A 21298-nucleotide genomic window follows, 5' to 3' on the forward strand; every position below is an offset into this window, starting at 1 on the left:
GTGGGGACTTTTGTGCGCCACAAGCCACAGAGATCAACCCTCAGCGCTTGCATACTTGTTTGAATAGTTTTGAGGCAGCTGCACATTCAGTTTATCTGTGTTAAATACGCACAGGGTTTTTTAGGTGCTGGCAGGGCTTCAAGTGGCCGGGTCTCGCCGGGTCTGAGCATAGCTCAATTGACGATTCCAGCCACAGACCTAAGCTCTCCTGTTCAATCCAGCATTCAATTGTAGTGTTTGGTAACTGCCTGGCTTATTAAAGTTTTCCATTTCAGGGTCCACTACTTCTGCTCACTTAGAAGGTGCTCTGCAGTCCATCCTACCACAGTGCATGCTGGGAACCGCAGAGGAAATGTTGCTCCCGATTGGCACAATGTGGTGGGTGACACTTATCTTGTAAACGGGATTTGATCACGTTAAAACTCCGGCACTTGGTGGAAATTGCATTGCTGTGAGCAAATCTATTCTTATGTATGTGTTTGTGTGAATTTTTCGTATATGTTAGTGAACACCCAGAAACTCACAGGAGTAATGCACCTCATTGACACTGGTGTGCAACCAGAAGAGTATAAATGCACACATTTTTGTTATTAATTGATACTCATGCGTATACTAATCAGTACCTTCCCAGGAGATCTCCTAGAATTCTTTAGGGATTCACAAGTAGTTCGAATTTTATTGGCCACGTGAGAACATTTCTGACTTTTGAGAATTCGACCTAAAGACGGGTCATAGAAGTAACTTTACTGTTCCATTTCCAGCTGCAGTACCTTCAACAGTTCTTACTTTGCTTCCAGCTTCACACCTGCCTGCACCAGCCCGACTGCTCTCGGAAGCTTTCTTAGATTCTGGTCTTTGGTAGAATCTCCCCTGTCCCAAGTCACAGTCACTCATGGCTTCTGCTGCCAAGTAGTCCACGAGGAAGGAGACATTCATACACTTTGATCCCCTTATCGATGAAATCAGGCATTATTAGCATAATCACTTCCCCCCAATTAACTTGGGGAACAGTAGGCAGTTTGTTTAAGTGTTAAACTTATCCTGTGCCTTTTTGACTGGTTATGAAACCTGTTCATTTTTCAAATATTGCGTCAATATATTTGTGTCTGGGCAATTTAGTTTAGTTCGTTTTTTTCGGCATTTATGTTATGTGGTGTTTCATGCTTTTCCTGTGCTCAGCTGGGGGGTCTTGATGTGGATCTTAATAAAAGGGGCTTCGTGGGAGCAGGCTTTGTATCCATCCCAACATATGTGAGTGTGGTCACTTGGAATTACAGTTTTGTGTTGGAGTCAGTGTCTTGCAGTCCTAAGTGTACACACTGTGTTAAACCCTTTGTGTGCTTCCCTAAGGGTTAGGGGTAGAGCTGCCACTTGCTCACTTCCTTGGGTGGAATCAATTGTGGTGCCCCCTGCACTCGTTCTCTTTAATTGTCTTTGGATTGAACATTTTGGAGTAGGAGGAAGGAGGGTGGGGGCAGATGAAGGAGTGGCAAGTAAAGAAAAGCATTAAAAATGGAATAGGTCTCGCCTTTCATTATGTTAAAGCCATTTGCTTTGCTAGACAATACCATTAGCAAAGCAAATGGCTTTAACTTAATCAAAGGCGAGACCTATTGCATTTTCAATGCTTGTTTTAAAAAGGCACCTGCAACCAAATTCCAGGGCAAGGCCCACTTTGTCTGCGGGAGCAGTAGAGAAACCCTCTCTCTCTACTTACAACAGATTTCTTCCCCTGACCAGTCTGGACAATAATGACGGACTTCCTGATCTCACCCATACACGTACATAAAAGGAACAGATATCGCAGGTATACCCACCCATAGATAATGGGAATCCAAATCAGTATCCCACATTAAGATTTGTTAGCTGGAACATAGCAGGTATCAGATCCAAGATATCAGACCCAGAGTGGCTCAACTTTGTAATACAGCATGATGTGATAATGTTACAGGAAGCATTGACGCAGGACTCAATTTTTCTGGATGGGTACGAATGTTTCTGTGTACCTGCTAAAGTAATTCCAGGGCAAAGAGCACAGGGTGGGTTAGCTATCATGATCCGCATTACCAGGCTATTCAGGGCCACACCTGTACCCTTAAAACACTGGGGGATCCGGGTCTTGTGGATAGTGGTGTCCGGTGATTTCGTTTTTTTCTTGGTAAACGTTTATAATTCTGTGTATGGTTCTGGCTGCCAGATTGAGACTCTATTCGAGTTGTTGTCTGTCCTTGAGACTAGACCTCTCTCTTAACTAAAATGTTTCAATGTAGTGTTGGGAGGGGATTTTAACGCCAAGATGGGCCAGACCTCTATTACTCTTCACCCTTTTGTGCGAGACAATACCTTTCTTTGTCCGTCAGTAGTGGATGAAAGAGGCAGAAGGTTGATTAATGAGCTTGGCCAGATGGATCTCCTCAATGTAGGGACTTTTGTAGCATGGACGTCAATTCACCAAAATGCCAGGGGTAGCGGAAGGGACATAGCACACCATTTGACCTTTACTTTGACTCAAAAACTCTTGTGCACATAAACACTCACCCGCAAGCATGCATACGACATACATTTAACAGCATTTTTTACTTACCTTACCTTATCTTACATATAGGGTCATATTCCAGCTAATGTACTCCATTTTTTATTACACCAATAGTGAATATTAATATTCACTATTTATATAATTTAAAAAATTGACAGAAACCAGGCAAGTGGAGCGCCAACCAGCATCCACTAGGAAGAGCTGCCGTTGAGTTCCAGGCGCTGATTTTGCCACCTCTGAGGACAAGGGTCTCAAAAGCAGTGCCAGGGGTAGCAGGGGGAAGACAGGGGTCGCACGTGCGACCCCTAAATGACATCCATGTATTGTAGGGCAACCATTTGACCTAAAACCAATGTTTGTGGGCTGGGGAAAAGGGTCAGTTATCGACTATGTCTTCATCTTAACGTCTTTGGAAAAAAACGTACGAGCGGGAGGGTGTTTCGGAGACATGCTACAGTGACCTTAATCTTATTGAAGAGGATATGTTAATACCTACTGGAGGAAGCTGTAAAATGAATCCTGGTTTAATCAGCTTGACCATCAAAGATATCAATTAATAATTTCTGTATCTACACTATTTGTAATTTATTCTCATAACCTTGAACCCAAGGACCGAATAAAATATTTTTCCATGTCAACTGGACATATATATTTCATCCTAAGGAAGGGGGTAGAGACAGAGGAAAACTCTGTTTTAATTGCAGAGGACAGGGCTCGCAATAGTATCCATCATATGTTGTTGTTCTCACTAGGAATACTTAGAATGTCAGGAGGGATTCTGGCAGTTCCTCAGAGTTCCAATAATGAGTTTCAACAAATTGGCCCAGGAAGTGTTTTTGTTTTTATTGAATGTCCAGTCGTACAAAAAGATCGTTACACGATACCTGAATTAATGTGCCACATACAATAGCTTGTAAAATCACCTACACATAAAATGGAAAAAAGAATGTTACCGTATTGCCGGTAAGGACATTTTCCATCTATAGTCTGATATTGAAACCTTTGGCACTGCATCTGAATATATACACGTGAATCATTCAAAAAACAGTTGGGCAACAGCTTAAATTTAAAAGAGAAAAAAAAAAACCTCCTCCCACCCCCTCAGGGTCACCTTAGGAAGCACTTCTCCGGATCGTACAGCATGAACTGATCAGTATCTCACCCTAGACTAACTGCTATGCCCTCGTTTCAAGAACCCAGGAAGTGTTACTCAACTTTTCCCAGCATCTCAATGACCAATGTGTACGTTGTGTGTCAACCGTTTGTTGGTTCCAAATACTCTCTTGAATTTTAACACTCTGAAATGGCCTTAGCGCGCAATATGGCATTATATAACACTTACTAAATCGAAATGCAGAAACCCTCGTTTTTAAGTGCCTGGTTAACAAGGAAAAATTGGGTCCGCCATCAATTATAAAGTTTTTTATGTTTTGAACACACAAGGTGCACAGTCTTCCCAATATGGGGCAATGCTAGAAACTGAGTGCTATGCTGCATACGAATCGAATCCCATCCCCTTTGGTATCAAGAAAGTGCCACTTAATTTGCACCCATTGGGTAATTTCCAGAAGGCAAACGAACAGCGTTCGAGGGCTAGTCCACAGCTGAATCTGCTATAGTTAGACTTCATGTGAAACATGTAGCTATCCACCTTATCCATCGTCAGCTGGAAAGCACATGCAGATAATTGTTCATTATTTAAAACTTGAAAAATCAGATATAGAAAGAACCCCACCAGAAATGCACTCTGCAGTGTTTGCAAAGTACTGTGCTGGACAGGATTTTAACTATGCTGTTTAAGTTCACGCTAAAAAGATTCGAAGCATTACATAATTGGACATTTATGTTAACACCTCTGATTGTTTGCAGCAAAACAGAGGGAAACAAACTAGGAAGGAGGAGTATTGCATCGGTAAGGCATCTCTGCAAAGCAGCTCACCTGATGAAGAAGAATGGTGAAGGAGCATTGCTGCGCCCTATCCCTGAAACCTATCCCCAAAGCGACCCACATGCAAGGAAGAAGAATAAGCTGGAAGAAGCACCAGCAATATTCCTGCAATGTGAAGGGCAAATAAATAAGCAGACATACAAGTATACGAAAAAAGCCTTACTTCTTGAAACCATGACATTGGTGAATGGAAAAATCTGACTACTTTGAGAACTGCAAGCATAATTCCAACACAGAATAATAGATCTATCACCACAAACTCTCAGAATAAGATGACTTATCCTACTTCCTGCTGGTAATGTGCTTGGTCTCCTGAAACATTCTTCTATATGATATTTGGCTGTCCCTAAGTTAAGGAATTCTATATTCCAGCCTGGTCAAATGCTGATTAAAATATGAACCATGATGTGCCCTTAATCGCAAAGTTGACATAATTCAAGCTCAAAATTTGGAACCTTTTGTTACAAAAGATTCAATTTGGAATCCTCCAACTGTTCGTATTTATTAGGGGAATGATGCGGATAGATTTAATAAGTCTCAGTAAATTTCAACCATGTTTAATTCAAATTACAAGTTCTATGCACATATCTTTACTGTTTATTCGATTCTTCTGTGTATTTGTATAGGTGCATCATTTCAAGCATATAATTGCTGATATGATACATTTAGATTGCATTACATTAATGACTAACAGAAATTGGCTCACTCACTCCTTGTTTGTATATAATCTATTTTCAAAATATGTAACTGGTAATATTGTTATCAACTGTTAGCGTGCACCAAGGTTGCACTTTCTGATCAGAAGCGTATAACAATATGTAGGAAATGCGCCCCCTCTCCGCCCCCCTCCCAAGGGGTAGCTTCCCTTTAGTGCACTGTTGGCTTCCAAATGGAGTACAGTAAACGTTTTTTTCTTTTCTTTCTCGTGGTTTATAATAATGATTAACAGTATTCCGTTTTAGTGGTTCATTCCATATTTAATTCCTTCATTCAAATATGAGTTTTATTCATCTCAAATATTGGATTTTCCAAAAACAAATCTTGTGTCCATGCTTGCATTCATGACATGTAACAATAATTATCGTTGGTCCCAATGCATTTCGGGCTGCCTTAGCCCTTCAGCAGAGGATACGTTTCCGAAAGGAAAAATGGGACGTAGATAAGAAATAAACTCCTGAAGCACTGTGGGGTCCAACGCCGTGTGAAGCGTGTTCAATGCATGCACATGTGTTGACATATTAATGTGATGTTACATTCAACTTGTGTCAGTCATGCTGACACAGAGTAAAGTAATGCACATGCACCCATAGGGATCAGTAACAGCAAGCGTTTCATTTATGCGTAACACTAATGTTGATACGAAGGTGTTGCCAAATATAAACCACATCTGATGCTGCTAATTTTAAATGTGCTCTGTTCTTAAAACGTAGTGGCATGCTCTGTTGCTAAATGTAGTGGCGTACTAGAGTGAGTTTCGGTCTCTTAGTAATCATGCACCCGAGTTATACAGTGCGTTTTTACACTGATGTGTGCCTTCAATTACCATCTTGTGAACCCATGACTAAAACCATGCAAAGTTATCAATATACATGCCCTACCTTCAACTATAACTTGGTTCAAATTGCGAACAGACGTGTGTTTACCAAACAGTGTCCTGCTTCTCTATGGAGTTAGTAGGCATGTTCATTTGAAAAGTTGAAAGCATGCATAAACAACAAAGAAGGACAAGCGCGTGGTTGTGGTATGGACCCGCCATGTTGGAAATGTGAATATCAAGCAATTAACCAAACAGCAAAGTGATAAGGGAAATGTTATAAAAAACCAAACTGCGATTTTTAATAATTATGAAAGTGCATACGTTTGTTAGCACCAAGCATCAAAAGTCTGCACGTTTATAGAAAACAGCTGTATTCAATACGATTGTTCAATCCATGTGGCAACAAGGTACACAGTTTTCTGATCCAATAGGTCTCATGTTGCAAAAGAAATGTGTAGTAAGAACATCAAGGAGCTTTCAAAAGAGGAGAAACAGAATTCTAAGGACAAGGTGACCTACAAAGAAACTGTTCCCTGATTGAACTGTAATAGTATCATAAAAGGGAATTACATCAACCACCCACTGAAAGGCACAAAGATCAGAATACACACAACAGCCAGCTGTGATTCAAAAAATTAAGTACATCTGTTAAAATGCCCATGTGGTTTGGTTTATGAGCGCAAACCAGAACGCAAGATCAAAGTCAGACTGAATGAACACAAGAGTGAAATAAGAACTAAAAATACCAAATCAGTGTTAGCCAAACTTCATGGAGCAGACTCACAGCATTTGTCAACTACGCTACATGATATTAGAGATTGTGTATCTTAAGAGATGGCAGAGGCAACCGTAAATTTCTTTTGCAACGTGAGAACTATTGGATCAAAAATCTGTGTACCTTGTTGCCACATGGATTGAAAGCAGGGGTGTGGAATTTAATAAAATATCTACTTGTCCATGGGGCAGGTTACTTCATAAATCTACTTGTCCTGTAACAAAAATCAATTGTCCCTTTCGTGCCGTGTAATGCGGTGACAAATTATGGCAGCAATACCCTTATACAAGATCTCTGAAATAGCCTCTCTGAATATGCCAGGGCTCCTTCCATAGCAGGGTATGAATGCTAGCAATTCCCTTATGTTGCCACGTTTCCGCAGATCTACATACTGGCGTTTAAGTTAAGCAACAGTTTAAGGGTTGGAATGACCTTTTTGAGTCTGTGCAAACCTACTAACTTGCATGTTTTAAGGGTTTTCACCAACTCTTCTCTAATTTTTTCCCATACTGAGAAAGGTTGGATATTTACTCCTGACAATGGCAGACATAAAACTTCTTCCTGGGTTGGGGAAAAAAGTGGTTGGAGGGGAAGTACACTTGCAAACGCTCGGATTTTCGCATGAGCAAATCTACACATGCATATTTGCTCATGCTAAAATGCAGTTCACAAATATTTTCCAGGAGTACTATTTCTTGGCCTACTTCTGTAAGGTCTTGTGAATTCAGGACAGTCGTATATCTGCACTTAATGCAAGGACATAAGTACACTTTTGAGACTTTACTTAATAATTGGCCCCCTAATTAGGTCTGGCGTTAATCATGACATGTTGCGTTTATTAAAATGTCTCTCTGTCAGTTGGCTAGCTTCACTGTGAATGACAGCATTCTGTTTTTTCACAAGGAGCATAATTGACACACAGTCGTTTTCTTCAGTGTCAGGAACGACTGTGGCAATGTGTGCTTTTTGAGACCGAAACAATTTTTGCATTTGCCAATGTTTGTTATAATGATGAGGGGCCAGCAGCACCCACATCAATAAGGTTTTACAAAAAACATGCCAAAACAAGTCACGCATTGATAAAACCAAAAGACTGACCAACAATTGCAGACCAATTGGCTTTACCAACGCTTGTTTGTTTTTTGTTTCCCATAATCTTATTAAAACTGGTTACAGTGATTTTCCATTATGAATATTTTTGGGAAATACTAGCATGCATCAACACATTTTACTAAATGATGCTGCAGAAAAACGCTACCTAAAATGTTGCAGTAGTTTAGCTAAATGTTTTTGCTTTTTTTGTGTACATTTTTATCTTGAAAGCTAAGAATAATCAATCTTGCTTTCAAGCGTCTCCATATATTTGCATCTAATCAGAGAGTATTCTGGGAGCAGTATGCATAGCCTCATAGTGCTAAACAATAAAAGCGTGTGCACCCATTTTTATACTTTAACCACTGTCAGTAGTAGTCTGAGCTTACATGTACTTAGATCGCTCACCCTAATAATAAAGGTTATGCATTTATGAACCATAAATACAAGTTTGAACAGCGTTAAAACATGGAAACAAATATTACCTTAACCGCAGGCAATGCTTTCCCTGATCTATCATGTGGGACTTTAAACTGGCAGTCAAAGGGTTTGTGATGTAGGGGTTTGGGCCTACTTGTCCCAAGGACAAAATACACATGGAAACTTGTTGCCCTTGACCCCAAACAATATGTCCCGGGCGTCAGGCTATAGGAATTCCACATCCCTGTGAAAGATTGTATTGAATAAAGCAGTTTCCTTTAATCGTGCAGACTTATGATGCTTGGTGCTAACAAAGTGTATACACTTTCAGAATTATGAAAAATCGCAGTTTGGTTTTGTTTAACATCTACCTTATCACTTTGGTGTATAGTTAATTGCTTGATGTTCACATTTCCAACATGGCAGGTCAACACCATACGCACACGCATGTCCTTCTTTGCACGGTTATACGGTTCACATGGCTTTGGACCCCACAGTGCCTCAGGAGTTTATTTCTTATCTTCGCCCCATTTTTCCTCTCAGAAACGTATCCCCTGATGAAGGGCTCAGGCAGCCCAAAATGCATTGGAATTAACAATAATTATTATTATTACTTGTCATGAATGCAAGCATGGACACAAGATTTGTTTCTGGAAAATGCAATATTTGCAATGAATAAAACTCATATTTGAATGAAGGAATTCAATATGAAATTAACCACTAAAATTGAATACTGTTGATCATTATAAAGTACGGGATAGAAGAAAAAAAAAGGGGGGGGGGGGGGGGGGGAGAAAAAGATTACTGTCCTCCATTTGGAAGCCAGCAGTGCACTAACTGTACGCTACCTCCTGGGGGTAGCGCATTTCCTACGTACTATATTAATGACAACACTTCCTATTCTCCCATTCTTTGAATTAAAATTTCTAATATTAAGCCTGTTTAATGTGTCTGACATTAACAAACGCTATGTTTTAGATACCTTTCGAGTTACATTATGTTATTTAAATGTCACTTTTCCGATTAAGTAGTAAATATATTAAAACTTACAAAAGTACATATTTAAGTAATTCTTCTCTGGGAGCGCCTATAGCACATATCAGAACACAATACACACAGATGGTGATGGGAGGGATGTTTGGAAAAAGTCTAACCGCTGGCAATTGGTCGGAGTAGCTTTCCAACCAATCGTTTTTCACACACTGTCATTCTAGACAAAGGCCCGCCTCATATGCAAATAAGTACTGACCCTGCTCCTCATGGGAGGAGTCCACCCCGAACTGCCATGAGGGGCCTTCTTAGAGGAATGCTACCCCTAATGACCTCTGCCTAACCCTGAGCTACTGCCAGAAGTTAGACTTTTATAGGCATTCTTCCCATCACCTTTTTGTGTTACGTGTTGAAAGGTATCCTGCAAATGATAATTTCTACTTTTGTAAATATTACGGTCAACCAAAGGATCAAGACGAAACTACAAAAAGCAGGAAATAAAACGTGCATACGTCTATCTGCAAGGTATAAGTCTTGTGTTAAAGTATATAACAACTGAGTATTGGGTTTATAAATAGTCAAAAATATATATACCTACTGCTCAGAGGATCCGAACAGCGGCTGGATTGTCTGGTTTACTTCTCATTTTTAGGTTAATGAAATATGGTTGTATTCTCTCCTCATCTGGTGTAAGGTGAAAACAGTGTAAGTGTGAAATTGCTTTTATGCGGAGACGGCTCGAGTTCCTGTGTCAATAAGATCGGAACTAAGGAGGCCCCGAGAGTGTCCATGGCGCACCCACTTCTAGGACTTGGGTCGGGCGGCAGAAGGTGACCCCATGTGCGAGTACAGAGCATGTGGAGCCGCTCAGCGTCAAGCACGATCACTAACGACTCTGCAGGCAGCACACGTGTTCTCCGCAAGCAGCGCGGGACACGGCGACTCACCTGCACGCGCGGCTCCATCCGTCCCCCTGAGCAGCTGAGGGCAAGGCGCCTGTCACGTACACCTACAGGACAGCGCCAGGCCGCCAGCACAGGGCATGACGGGACTTGCAGTCGGACGAGACATTCTTTTTCCTGGTTCCGGAATAGAAGCCGGGTGCATGTATGTAGCTTCCGGTTAGAGGTTGAGTGCTGGGACTAGTAGGCAGCCACTCTCAGGAAGTCCCATTGCTTCTTGGGGGCGGATCAGCCGTGCGTCACTTCCGCAAACAGCAGCAGGAGGATGGCGGCCGGTTTGGCTTGGTGGTGAGTGTAAATCAGTGTCTGCGAGCTTTAGAAACGACGGTCGCCCTGTAAGCGCGCGTTTGAGCGCTACCCGTGCCAAGTATCCCACCCTGGGAGCTATGCGTGTCCTCATTGCTGAAAGCGAGCCCCAGCGTCCCCTGTGCGCGTAGAGATCTGCTGCTCCATCCTCCCCCGGGTCTAAGATGCGTCTCCCGCCTGCGCGTATGCCAAGATCCGTGTCACAAGTTATTGTTTGCTCGAGGCTGGTGAAAGTCTTGCAAGATCACAACAAAATGTTAAAGAATATGACGTGTTAAAAACGCTCCTTGCCATATATTGGCGCTGTTGGGAATCAGTCACGTGTATAACCCATTGGAAACCCCTATTCGCAATACCAAGTTGTTTCCTGCTTAGACTGGAGTATTCATGTCACTCGTCCCTTCACTCTTGTAAGTCATCAACCGCTTTTGAATTACTGCGCCCGTTAATCATGTCAGTCTCCTCGATAAGGGACGAATCAGTAAGATTCCTGCACCTTAATCCAACGGTTTGCTATTTGTCGTTTTGCATCGGTGAGGCCCCGAGCGACCATACGATAATGCATGGCCTTCTTTTAGGTTGTGGGTGGGGTACCTACTATGATTTAGAAGACTTCTGCAGTAACCAAACTCGCCATTGTCCTTCTCAAGTATTGGATCAGAGATATGTGATAGAGATCAGGGTATCAAAAATATGCCCACTACCACAGATAGAGTAATCTCACAGTTACACGCACATACATTCATCATACGCTAGGGCCCATTTCACTAACATACACTCAAATACTCTACCAGCAATAAACCTGTGGGAAGAAAACTCCTAAACCACCCTGCATCTATATCTAAGCGATAGGACCTGATTATAGTGGTTGTCCCTAAACATACTCTATAATCTATACAACAATGATCAAAAATGTACACAATAATTGACAAGAAAGAATATTCAACACCATGTTTAAAAGTTATATTGCTTTATCTAAAATTAGTCAAAGTAAAATCAATCAGAATAAATCATTTCTCATAGTTACCTATTCTAACTGTCAGAACGGGTCAGGACCAGTCTCTCGGTAAAGTCTCTCAGGACAGAGTCCTCAGCATCGAACCTCAGCAACGCGGGAAGGTGGCCAAAAGAGTGGGTAGAGCCCTCCCTAAACTAACATTTTTTATAATGGAAAATACAATAGAAACACACATAAAGTTGGCTGAATAAACTGTATCACCGAGCAGAACGAGAAGGAAGAAATGTAGCTTTGCTACATCTGGAAATCTCCGCTCAGGAAAAGTCACAAGGCATAAACTACGGAACAGGAACCAAGGAAATAAAACATGTAACACTTTTAATCCGATTCCTCCTCGGCCATCGAGCCACAGTTCAGAGTTGCCCTCTAAGGCTCCTTTGTCCTTTGAGAAAGCCAAGGACACTTTCACTTTTCTTGGAGTACACCCAAAGCTGCTGCCGTCCTCATGGAAAATTTCATAGAAGGACTATGGTCAGTTGTCTTCGACCTTTTTCCAGCAGGGGTCCCTCTTGCCACATCACAGAAATATTCACTCGAGGCCAGGCTCTCAAATCAGCCATCATGGATTAGGCCTCCATAGGCCACAATAGACCATCTCAATTTAAAAGAAATAAAACAACGTTAATACAACATAATGATTAAACAGTGTTAACCCCACTAATACCCTTATGTGTATGCATTTATCTAGCTTTGCGACATAAAAAGCATTAATTCTGACAGCGTTTTGTGCTCAAAATAAATAGCACACAGCAACGTTTAAACATGAAAACTTGCACGTTATTGTAAATACATGAACAGCACAAATAAGCTAACCCTCATGTAACTTTCTCTTGTGTTAGGACAAACGGGTTGATTAGTGAAACATACTTGCACAAGACAAATAATTAATTAATTATTAATAAAATTAATAAAACGCATAGACATGCCAGAGCTTCAAAAGCCCCAGAATTTTCTAAAAGAAAACTCTGCTCCAGCAATCCCCCCTTTGGTGATTTTATCACCAAATAAACCCCCAAAAAAAATTAGTGAAATTTTAGTCCCATTTTAGGAAATCAGAAATGTCTCTTCCCTTTAGACAACATTAAACACCAGTCACTCTTTCATCATCTCTCTTTGTCTCTAAATAAACACTCTCCCTCAATTCTTCTAATTCAATCTCTTCTGGTTCTCTTTTTGAAATTTTCGAATTCTTGTTTTTCTTTTCAATTTCTCTTTCCCTCTCCTGTTTTTACAACACACACACACCAATCTTAGTATCAGTAAAGCAACAATTATACAAGACAAAGGAAACAATATTCTACCTATAATAGTACTACCTATTTTTGCAATAAAATAATAATCCAGTACAACAGCAGCACATTTTGCACCACCTCTTTAAAAAGGCACATCTATTTCTATTCTCCTCTATGTTAGCCATTTTAGTTTAGCTTCAACTACTCCACTACTGTTTGAACTTCTTCAATTCTTCAGCAACTCTTCAACTTTCAGTTTATCCAAATGATCTCATTATTCACTTGATCCAAGTGAATCCTTCTTTCACTCAGTTCGGATACTTGTCATTCTTCACTTCAATTTCTTCAACATCAAACTGTATCAGATCTCCAACGTCGGAATCCTCAGTACTCGACTCTTCTCCAATGTCAGTCAAGAGTACTTTCAGAATTTCACCAGTATCTTCCTCAACCACTTTTCTCAAGACCACTTCCGGATTATCTCGAGTCACTGTTTCTTCTTTTCCTTCTTCAGACAGTGTCACATAAGACCATTCCGGTGATCTGTACTTTTGGTTGGGTCTTTTAACTCTCCTTATCTCTACTGGTTCTTTTGATTTCTTTGATTCTCCTTCTTCAGCTCTCGAAGTTTGGCTTGATACTTCATTCACTTGTTCAGCTTTTGATGAATTTGCTCTTATTACTCTGTATCTCACCCTTTTCACTCGGTTGTTAGGCCAACGATCTCCTTTCACAACCTTTTTCGGCCTCAATTCTTTAACACTCTTCCCTCCAATCGAAGTTCTCTTTCTCAGAACTCGACCTTCTGTTTGTTCATCTTCATCATCTGTTTCAAGTGCCTCTTGTTTCCGTTTCCCAGTAGCTTTTCTTTTCTCCACAGATTTTTTCACCACTGTTTGAGACTTCCCTATTTCTGTCCCTCCTCGGGTCTCCGACACGCAGTCTTCTTGCTGTCTACTTGTCCCTTCACCTAGCTCCTCATCAATGTTCCCTACACCTCCTCGGGGGTCTTCCGCAATCTGTCCCTCTCTATCTTCTTCTGACCCTGTTTCTTCAAGAATAATCTCAAGTGGTTCTTCAATCTCCTCCTCTTCTGATTCAGGAGTAGGTTCTATGTGGTTTCTCTTTTCTTTTACTCCCACTGCTACTTGAAACTTCAGGCTCTGTAACAGAATTCGATTTTCCCTCTGATACTCGCAGTGAATCTCTTGAAGCTCTCTCTGCTTCTTTTCTCACTGATTCCGTATCTTCAGGATCTTCACCATCACTGGAATCTGACTCTTCATAATACTCTTTACCAGTTCCCTCTCTCGGGCTTGGAACTCTCAGAGTATGACTTGCATGTACCCAGTGCTTCACTCCAGCACACTTTACTGCAGTTGTTGTAGTCAGAATAACTTGTCTCGGCCTTCCCCGCCTTGGAATCAAGCAATTTCTTCTTCTGTGCACCTTAATCCTTACCCAGTCACCTGGACTCAGATCATGGGCTTGCTTCTTCTCAAGTGTGGTAGCTTCTTCTCCAATCTGGTGAAACACAGAATGAACTGCGTCAGCCAGGCCTTTACAGTAATCCAAAATCATGTCATCAGTTATTGACACCAATTTATTCACAGGCACGAATGCATGGCGCATAGCACGTCCCATGATTATTTCATGCGGGCTCAAACCAGTAGTTCTATCTGGAGTAGATCTCATTGTCATCAGGACAAGAGGTAACACATCTGGCCATTTCATGCCAGTAGCTAAACACATCTTTCCAATTCTATTCTTGATTGTGCCATTGATCTGCTCAACCACACCAGAAGCCTCTGGTCGGTATGCACAATGTAACTTCTGCTGTATTTTTAATGCTTCACAAATCAAACCAATGAGTTCATTTTGAAAGTGTCCACCTCTGTCAGATTCAACTGTAACTGGAAACCCGTACCTAGGAATCAACTCCCTTAACAGTAACTTTGCCACTGTTAATCCATCATTTCTTCTAGTCGGGTAAGCTTCCACCCACCTTGAAAACAAACAGACTACCACTAGAACATACCTCAGTCTGTTCACTTGGGGCATCTCAATGAAATCAATCTGCATTCTTGTAAAAGGACCTCCTTCTCTGCCAATTGTCCCTAGACTCACCACTGTCTTTTTCCCTGTGTTGAATTGCTGACAAATTAAACATCTTTGACAGATGCTCTCCGCAATTGTCCTAAACTTTGCATTGTACCAGGTTTGCTTAAAGGACCTTACCATCGCGTCCCTCCCCAGATGTCCCTGGCCATGATACATCCTTGCCATTGACGACAAAATTGAGTTTGGCATTACTGGTCTGCCATCTCTGTAGACCCAAACATGGTCTGTTTCTCTTGGAGCACATCCTGCTTTAACCCAATCTTGTTTCTCTTCCTCTCCTGCCTTATCTTGTAACTGCTTTACTTCATCCCACGTTTCTAGGACATTAGTAAACATCACAGAAAGGAGAGACATTTCTTCCATCCTACTCCTGTTAATAGATTGGTTTGTTTTAGCGCAATACTGCGCCACATCATTGGCAAACCTGTTACCAACAGTGATAAAATCGTCCCCTGAACCATGTGCGGCACATTTTACAACCGCTAACTCCTTAGGCAGCTGTATCGCCTCAAGCAATTTTCCAATCAACTCAGCATTCTTTATCGGAGTTCCACCCGATGTCAAGAAACCTCTTTGTAGCCACAGTTGGCCAAAGTCATGCACCACTCCAAATCCATACTGACTATCAGTCAACACGGTTGTTCTCATGTCTTTCCCAATCTCACAAGCTTTTGTCAACGCCACTAATTCAGCAACTTGCGCAGATTTCACTCCTTTCAATGGTGATGCTTCCATGACCTCCGAAACTATGCACACTGCATATGCTGCACATAGCACACCATTATCATTTCTCAGGCATGAACCATCCACAAACAACACATGGTCATTCTCAGGTAAGGGAATATCCCTTATGTCTGGTCTCGGTTTTGTACAGTACTCAAGCACATCCAAACAATCATGATCATCTTCCATCTTTATACCCACATTTTCAATATCCGGCAAGAGTGTCGCTGGATTTACATTCACACATCTCTCGAGAGTCACATTTGATGCTCCCAGAATCACTTTTTCATATTTAGTCAGCCGACTATGTGACATATGCTGAGTTCTGCTTCTTGTCAAAAGAATTGCCACATTGTGAGGTACGAATACCCTTACAGGATACCCCATTGTGATCCCCTCACTCTGTTCCAGGCTTCTGCATGTCGCAGCTACAGCCTTCAGACAACCTGGTAACCCCACGGCTACAGTGTCAAGTGTCGATGAGAAGTATGCAATAGGCCTTCTCAATTGCCCATGTTTCTGGATTAACACTGAAAGTGCACATCCATTCCTCTCACTGCAGTACAGTTCAAATTCTTTTTCATAGTCTGGCATACCCAAAGCTGGAGCCTCACACATTTTAGTTTTGAGCTCTTCAAATGCTGCCAGTTGTTCTGCATCCAGATCTAACGGATCTGTCATTTCACTTTTTGTCAATTTAATCAATGGCTTTGCTATTAGGGAAAAATTAATTATCCACTGACGACAATATCCCACCATACCCAGGAACATCCTCACTTCTCTCTGGGTTTTCGGAGCTTTCATTTCTTTGATTATTCTGATCCTATCAGTAGTCACTTTTCTCAGACCTTTCTCAATATTATGTCCAAGATAATGCACCTCTTTCTTGCAAAATTGCAATTTGGCTGGAGATACCTTTAACCCTCCATCTGCCAGATGATTCAGTAAAGCTATGGTATCCACTTCACAAGCTTCACGTGTCTTTGATGCCACAAGTAGGTCATCAATATATTGTACTAGCACTGAGCTCTCGGGCATGATCAAACTTTCCAACGATTTCTTCAATAACTGATTGAATATCGAAGGACTCTCCGTATACCCCTGTGGGATACGACACCATGCTAAAATACGCTGGCCAAACCTAAATGCAAAAATTGGCTGGCTGTCATGATGCAATGGAATTGAAAAGAACGCATGACACAAATCAATCACTGTATACCACTCAGCATCATGTGGAATTTGATACAGAATCACTGATGGATTTGGCACAATGGGACAACATGCCACCACAATTTGATTAACTTTTCTCAGATCTTGCACGATCCTGAACTTGCCATTGGGCTTTTTCAGTCCCATTATTGGTGAATTACACGGACTACTCAGTAGTTCTCTCAGAACTCCCTGCTGAATCATTTTCTCAATTATAGGAGTTATCCCTTCAATTATTTCTGGTGTCATTTTGTACTGAGGAATGTTAGGATATGTAATTCCCTCTTTCACTGCAATTTTCACTGGATCTACATTATTCATCAATCCCACATCCTCTCCTGTAAAATCCCAAACTGCTCTTTTCACTGTGTCTCTCAGCACTTGAGGCAAATCCTCCGGATTGAACACTGGAAATGCACCAATTAACTCATTTTCTCTATTTTCTAGAGTCATTCGGTAGAAAACATCATCATCTGGTGTCTCAAAAGCTATTCCATCTGGTGTACAAAAAATTGTGCAATTCATTTTACACAATAAGTCCCTACCTAACAGGTTCACTGGACTCGTGTCACAGACAATAAATCTGTGCATGTCTGAAAATTTCCCTATCTGTACTCTTACTGGTTCAGTAAGACGTGTTCTGATCTGTGTATTGGCTACACCAACTACTTGGATTGCTTCATCCGAGAGAGGAAGATTTTTAACATCTGTTGACCTGACAGTTGATCTTGTCGCACCTGTGTCTACCAAAAAAGTAACACTCTCCTCATTTATTTTCCCATCCACAAATGGTCCTGCCTGGTCTATTTCTAGAGTTGCACCAAGTATGCACTCTTCTTCCTCTCCTCGGCACCGTCAATAATCACCCTCAGACTCACTCCCTTCACTCTTTAACAAGTACTGCTGTACTTTGTTAGTACGTCTCGGTTTGTTTACCTGCTCATCATTGAAGAATCCTGAGTCCTGATTGTACTTTTGTACCCCTCTATTCTGCGGTAAGGGCGGTTTTGGCTCTTGACTCTGCTGCTGTCTCACAACTTTCTGCTGTTGTTGCTGCTGGTTATTCCCATCATTCTGCACCTGTTGATTTAAGGATTTGCCCTCATTATTCGCTAATGGTGGATTAGGACATTCAGATCTCCAATGTCCCAGTTGGCCACAGTTGTGACACGGGAACTTCTTTTTGGCTTCCTCAAGACTTCCCCTTCCTTTTCCTGCAAATCTCGGTCTATTTCCTCCATTATTTCCTGGATTATTTGCCTGTTCCACCAACTGTGCTTCCTGTCTTTCTGCAACTTTCACTTGTGCCCACATTGCTTTCTCTTTCAGCTTTCTTTGTTTTGCTTCAATTTCATCACTGAAATATTTTGCATGTCTCAGAATCTCATCTACTTTTTTACTCTGCCAATCCACTGTGTGTTCACGAATTCTTTCACCAATTTCAGGTCTAAGACCATATACAAACCTGTATACAAAATGACTCAAATCCTTGTCACCCAGGTGTTCATCTCCACTAAATTGTTTAAATGCCAGTATCAGCCTTTCGTAAAAAGCATGAACTGATTCTTTTGCTTCCTGTTGTGTTCGATCTATCTTAACCCAGTCTGTCTCTTTTGGAGGAACTTTACTCTTCAGGTATACCATCACCTGATCATACTTCCTCATCACTTCTGGATCTGGTGCCCCTGTTCTTGAATCTCTTGGATATTCCTCAGTAGGCCAACTCACAACTATTTTACACTCAGTCCACAAATCTGCTGGAACAATTATATCAAACAGACTATTCAGGTCAATCCACAGCACTTTTGACAATTTCACAAACCTATCTACCTGCCTATACCACTCGACGGGCTTTTCTCTCAATCGAGGGAAATCATTCGTAAATGATAAAATATCCTGTCTGGTCCATGGAACATGTACATATCCTCCTCCAGGTATTTCTCTCATAGGATAATTCTCCACTGGTTTCTCCTTTTCTCTCAATGGAAATGCTGAATAAGTTGTTCTATCCTCAGATTCCTCTCTTTTCTTATACCACCTATCCTTCCACTTTTCAACATCACCCCATCTACGCAGTAATGCCACCATTTCTTTAATCTGTCCTGTTCTACCAGAAGTATTCAAATTCTCAATGTCTTTCTCAGTGAAATCCATCCTGTACGTTTTCTGCAAAGCCTTTACTCTATCAATGTCAACTCCTTGCTCATTTGCTATTGCTCTTAGTCTATCATGAGTATTTCTTGCTCTCCATGTTATGCTCTTACACATAAACATTAATTCACCATCATGATGACTCTTCAAGATTTCTGTTGGAACTGTTCCTGTCACAAGCTCTTCCAATTCTATACGTAACTTAACCACATCAATAACTTGTGAATCCTTGTCCTTTTTCTGTAGAACTCTCATCCAATCATTCAAGTCATCAACTGTTATCTCAGCAGTTTTTCTCACTGGAACCACTTTTTCCTGCGGTTCTAAAATCGGCATCCCTGAACAACTAGGTTCACTGACATCCAATAGTTCACTACATGTTTCATGTCTGGTTTGTCTCAGGTCACTTCTCCCTGTCCTTTTTTCTGAATCTCCTGAAGGACCAACTGAATTTGTCGATTCATTTGCAATATATGGAATTACCAGTCCATTCTCACCTGCTCTCTGTTTGTCAAACACAGGCATAACTGGACCTATTGTTACAGGCACCGTAACAGCTTCCAGATTCTTCGTTAACTCCCTAATTTTCTCAGCCAGTTCTGTTGTCGTCTTTGCTAATTTTCTAGCATTTTCCTCACTACCTCGATTCTCTCTCTCTCTCTCCCTGAAAGAACTACTACCTCTTGATTCAGGTGTCATTTTTTCTTTCTCAACTGTATCTCTTATCGGAGAAACAACTGGTGTACTCTCATCTGGTTCTGTTCTATATGGAGGTGGTCTCTTGTAAATCATGTCATTTAAGACCTCATCCTCATACTCTCCATATCTTCTCATATCTGACTCAGAAGCTCTTTCTGTCGAAGGAGCAGAAGCTTCAACTGTTCTCATTGGGTATAATCCCTCTGACATACAAGCATCTCGCCATCTTTTCATTCGATCATGATGTGTTTCACGATCATGTCTCCTCCCAAACATGTACCTATAATACCCTCCAGACCTTTGCTTTTCTCGGTCATGAACTTCCTCTTCCCATTCTACTAAAGCCTCGAACTGTGTAGGTCTCGGCTTCGGGTCTAAGCATAACATCTTTTCCCGTAAGTTTCTCAACACGGCCAAATTAAATGAACCATGTTCTGGAAATGCTAGAACACCATCTTCTTTAGTATACTTAACCCAATTCTGTAACCATATACAGGTATGCAATCCATATTTCACAGCCATGAATGATGCAGGTGTTTTCGCTGGAGGTAACAACTCACCCTCTCTCGTTTTAACCTCTTTATCCTTGCTAAACCATTTTTTAACTTTTCCAAAAAAGGTCTTTTTCTTCTTCTCTTCTTGGTAATACATTTTAGCAAGCGCTTATCAAACTCTCTACTCTCTCCGTATTATAAATATACAATACGAGTTTCTCAACCAATAGCAGCACGACTCACACTAACGCACCAATCCTGGAGCGTCTACGTCACTAAACAGCTCTTCCAATCCCTGCGCGACTCACACTAACGCACCAATCCCAGCGCGAACCCTATTCTGATTCACTATCCAATCAGTGCGCGGACCTTCTGACGTCAACAGTCGCTGCAGTCTCTGTCTCCTGTCTCTGTCACTCGTCTACCCCTCCTTTATAAAACTCTCAGTAAACTTCGTGTGTCAAAACTTCTACAAAATCTATTAGTTACAACATAAAAACATCTCCATTGTCTGCTTCGCTAACCACAGAATAGTAAAGAGAGTCTATTTTTCAAGAATCAGCAACTTTCATACATCGCATAACTGTTTCCTCTAGGACTTATCCAAAGAGTCTTACAGTCAATAAATGTATATGCATTCACGCACATTCACACGAGAAAAATATAGTACATGCACACAGAATCCTGCTTCTCGAGAACAGCACAACCTGTCTCTGTACAGAATTATAACTCAACAACTAAGCAGCTTACCTCTGCCCAGTTCCTCAAACAAGCTCAGAGAATACCTATTACTCCTCCCGCGATAAGCTTTAACGGCAATCCTTACAGATCCCTGGGACTTAAGACCAGAGTTTCACAGATAACCTTCACTACGATACACACTCCTTATATACCAGAAATATCTAATAGTAACATACGACGATGTCACTGATTCCGAACCCAGACAATGTGAACGCGCAACTTCAATTGTCACACGTAATTCCTTACAATCCCGTCTTTCCCGAGAGCAGCATATACACCTTCTCTGCCCTACTACGGAACTGCTTCCACAGCTTCCAAATTCCAGAAGCACTACATATAACTCA

The 21298-nt window shown here is 41.3% G+C and overlaps 2 protein-coding genes across 4 annotated transcripts in view; one reads left to right on the forward strand and one right to left on the reverse strand.

The window, feature by feature from the left end:
• MIMS1 (mitochondrial inner membrane scaffold 1) overlaps window positions 1–10570 on the reverse strand; it is a 98413-nt gene extending 87843 nt beyond the window's left edge. Inside the window, exon 1 of one of the 3 annotated variants that reach the window (XM_085605879.1) lies at window positions 10246–10570. The gene's annotated coding sequence lies outside the window, so the exon portion shown is untranslated. Of the gene's footprint in view, window positions 1–9892 lie in introns of all 3 variants that reach the window. The other 2 variants (XM_085605880.1, XM_085605881.1) reach the window with 2 other exon arrangements.
• RNMT (RNA guanine-7 methyltransferase) overlaps window positions 10358–21298 on the forward strand; it is a 161238-nt gene continuing 150297 nt past the window's right edge. Inside the window, exon 1 of the mRNA XM_085605877.1 lies at window positions 10358–10548. The gene's annotated coding sequence lies outside the window, so the exon portion shown is untranslated. The remainder of the gene's footprint in view (window positions 10549–21298) is intronic.

Source organism: Triturus cristatus, chromosome 5_1 (genome assembly GCF_964204655.1).
Source record: "Triturus cristatus chromosome 5_1, aTriCri1.1, whole genome shotgun sequence".
In the NCBI taxonomy this organism is placed as follows: domain Eukaryota; kingdom Metazoa; phylum Chordata; class Amphibia; order Caudata; family Salamandridae; genus Triturus; species Triturus cristatus.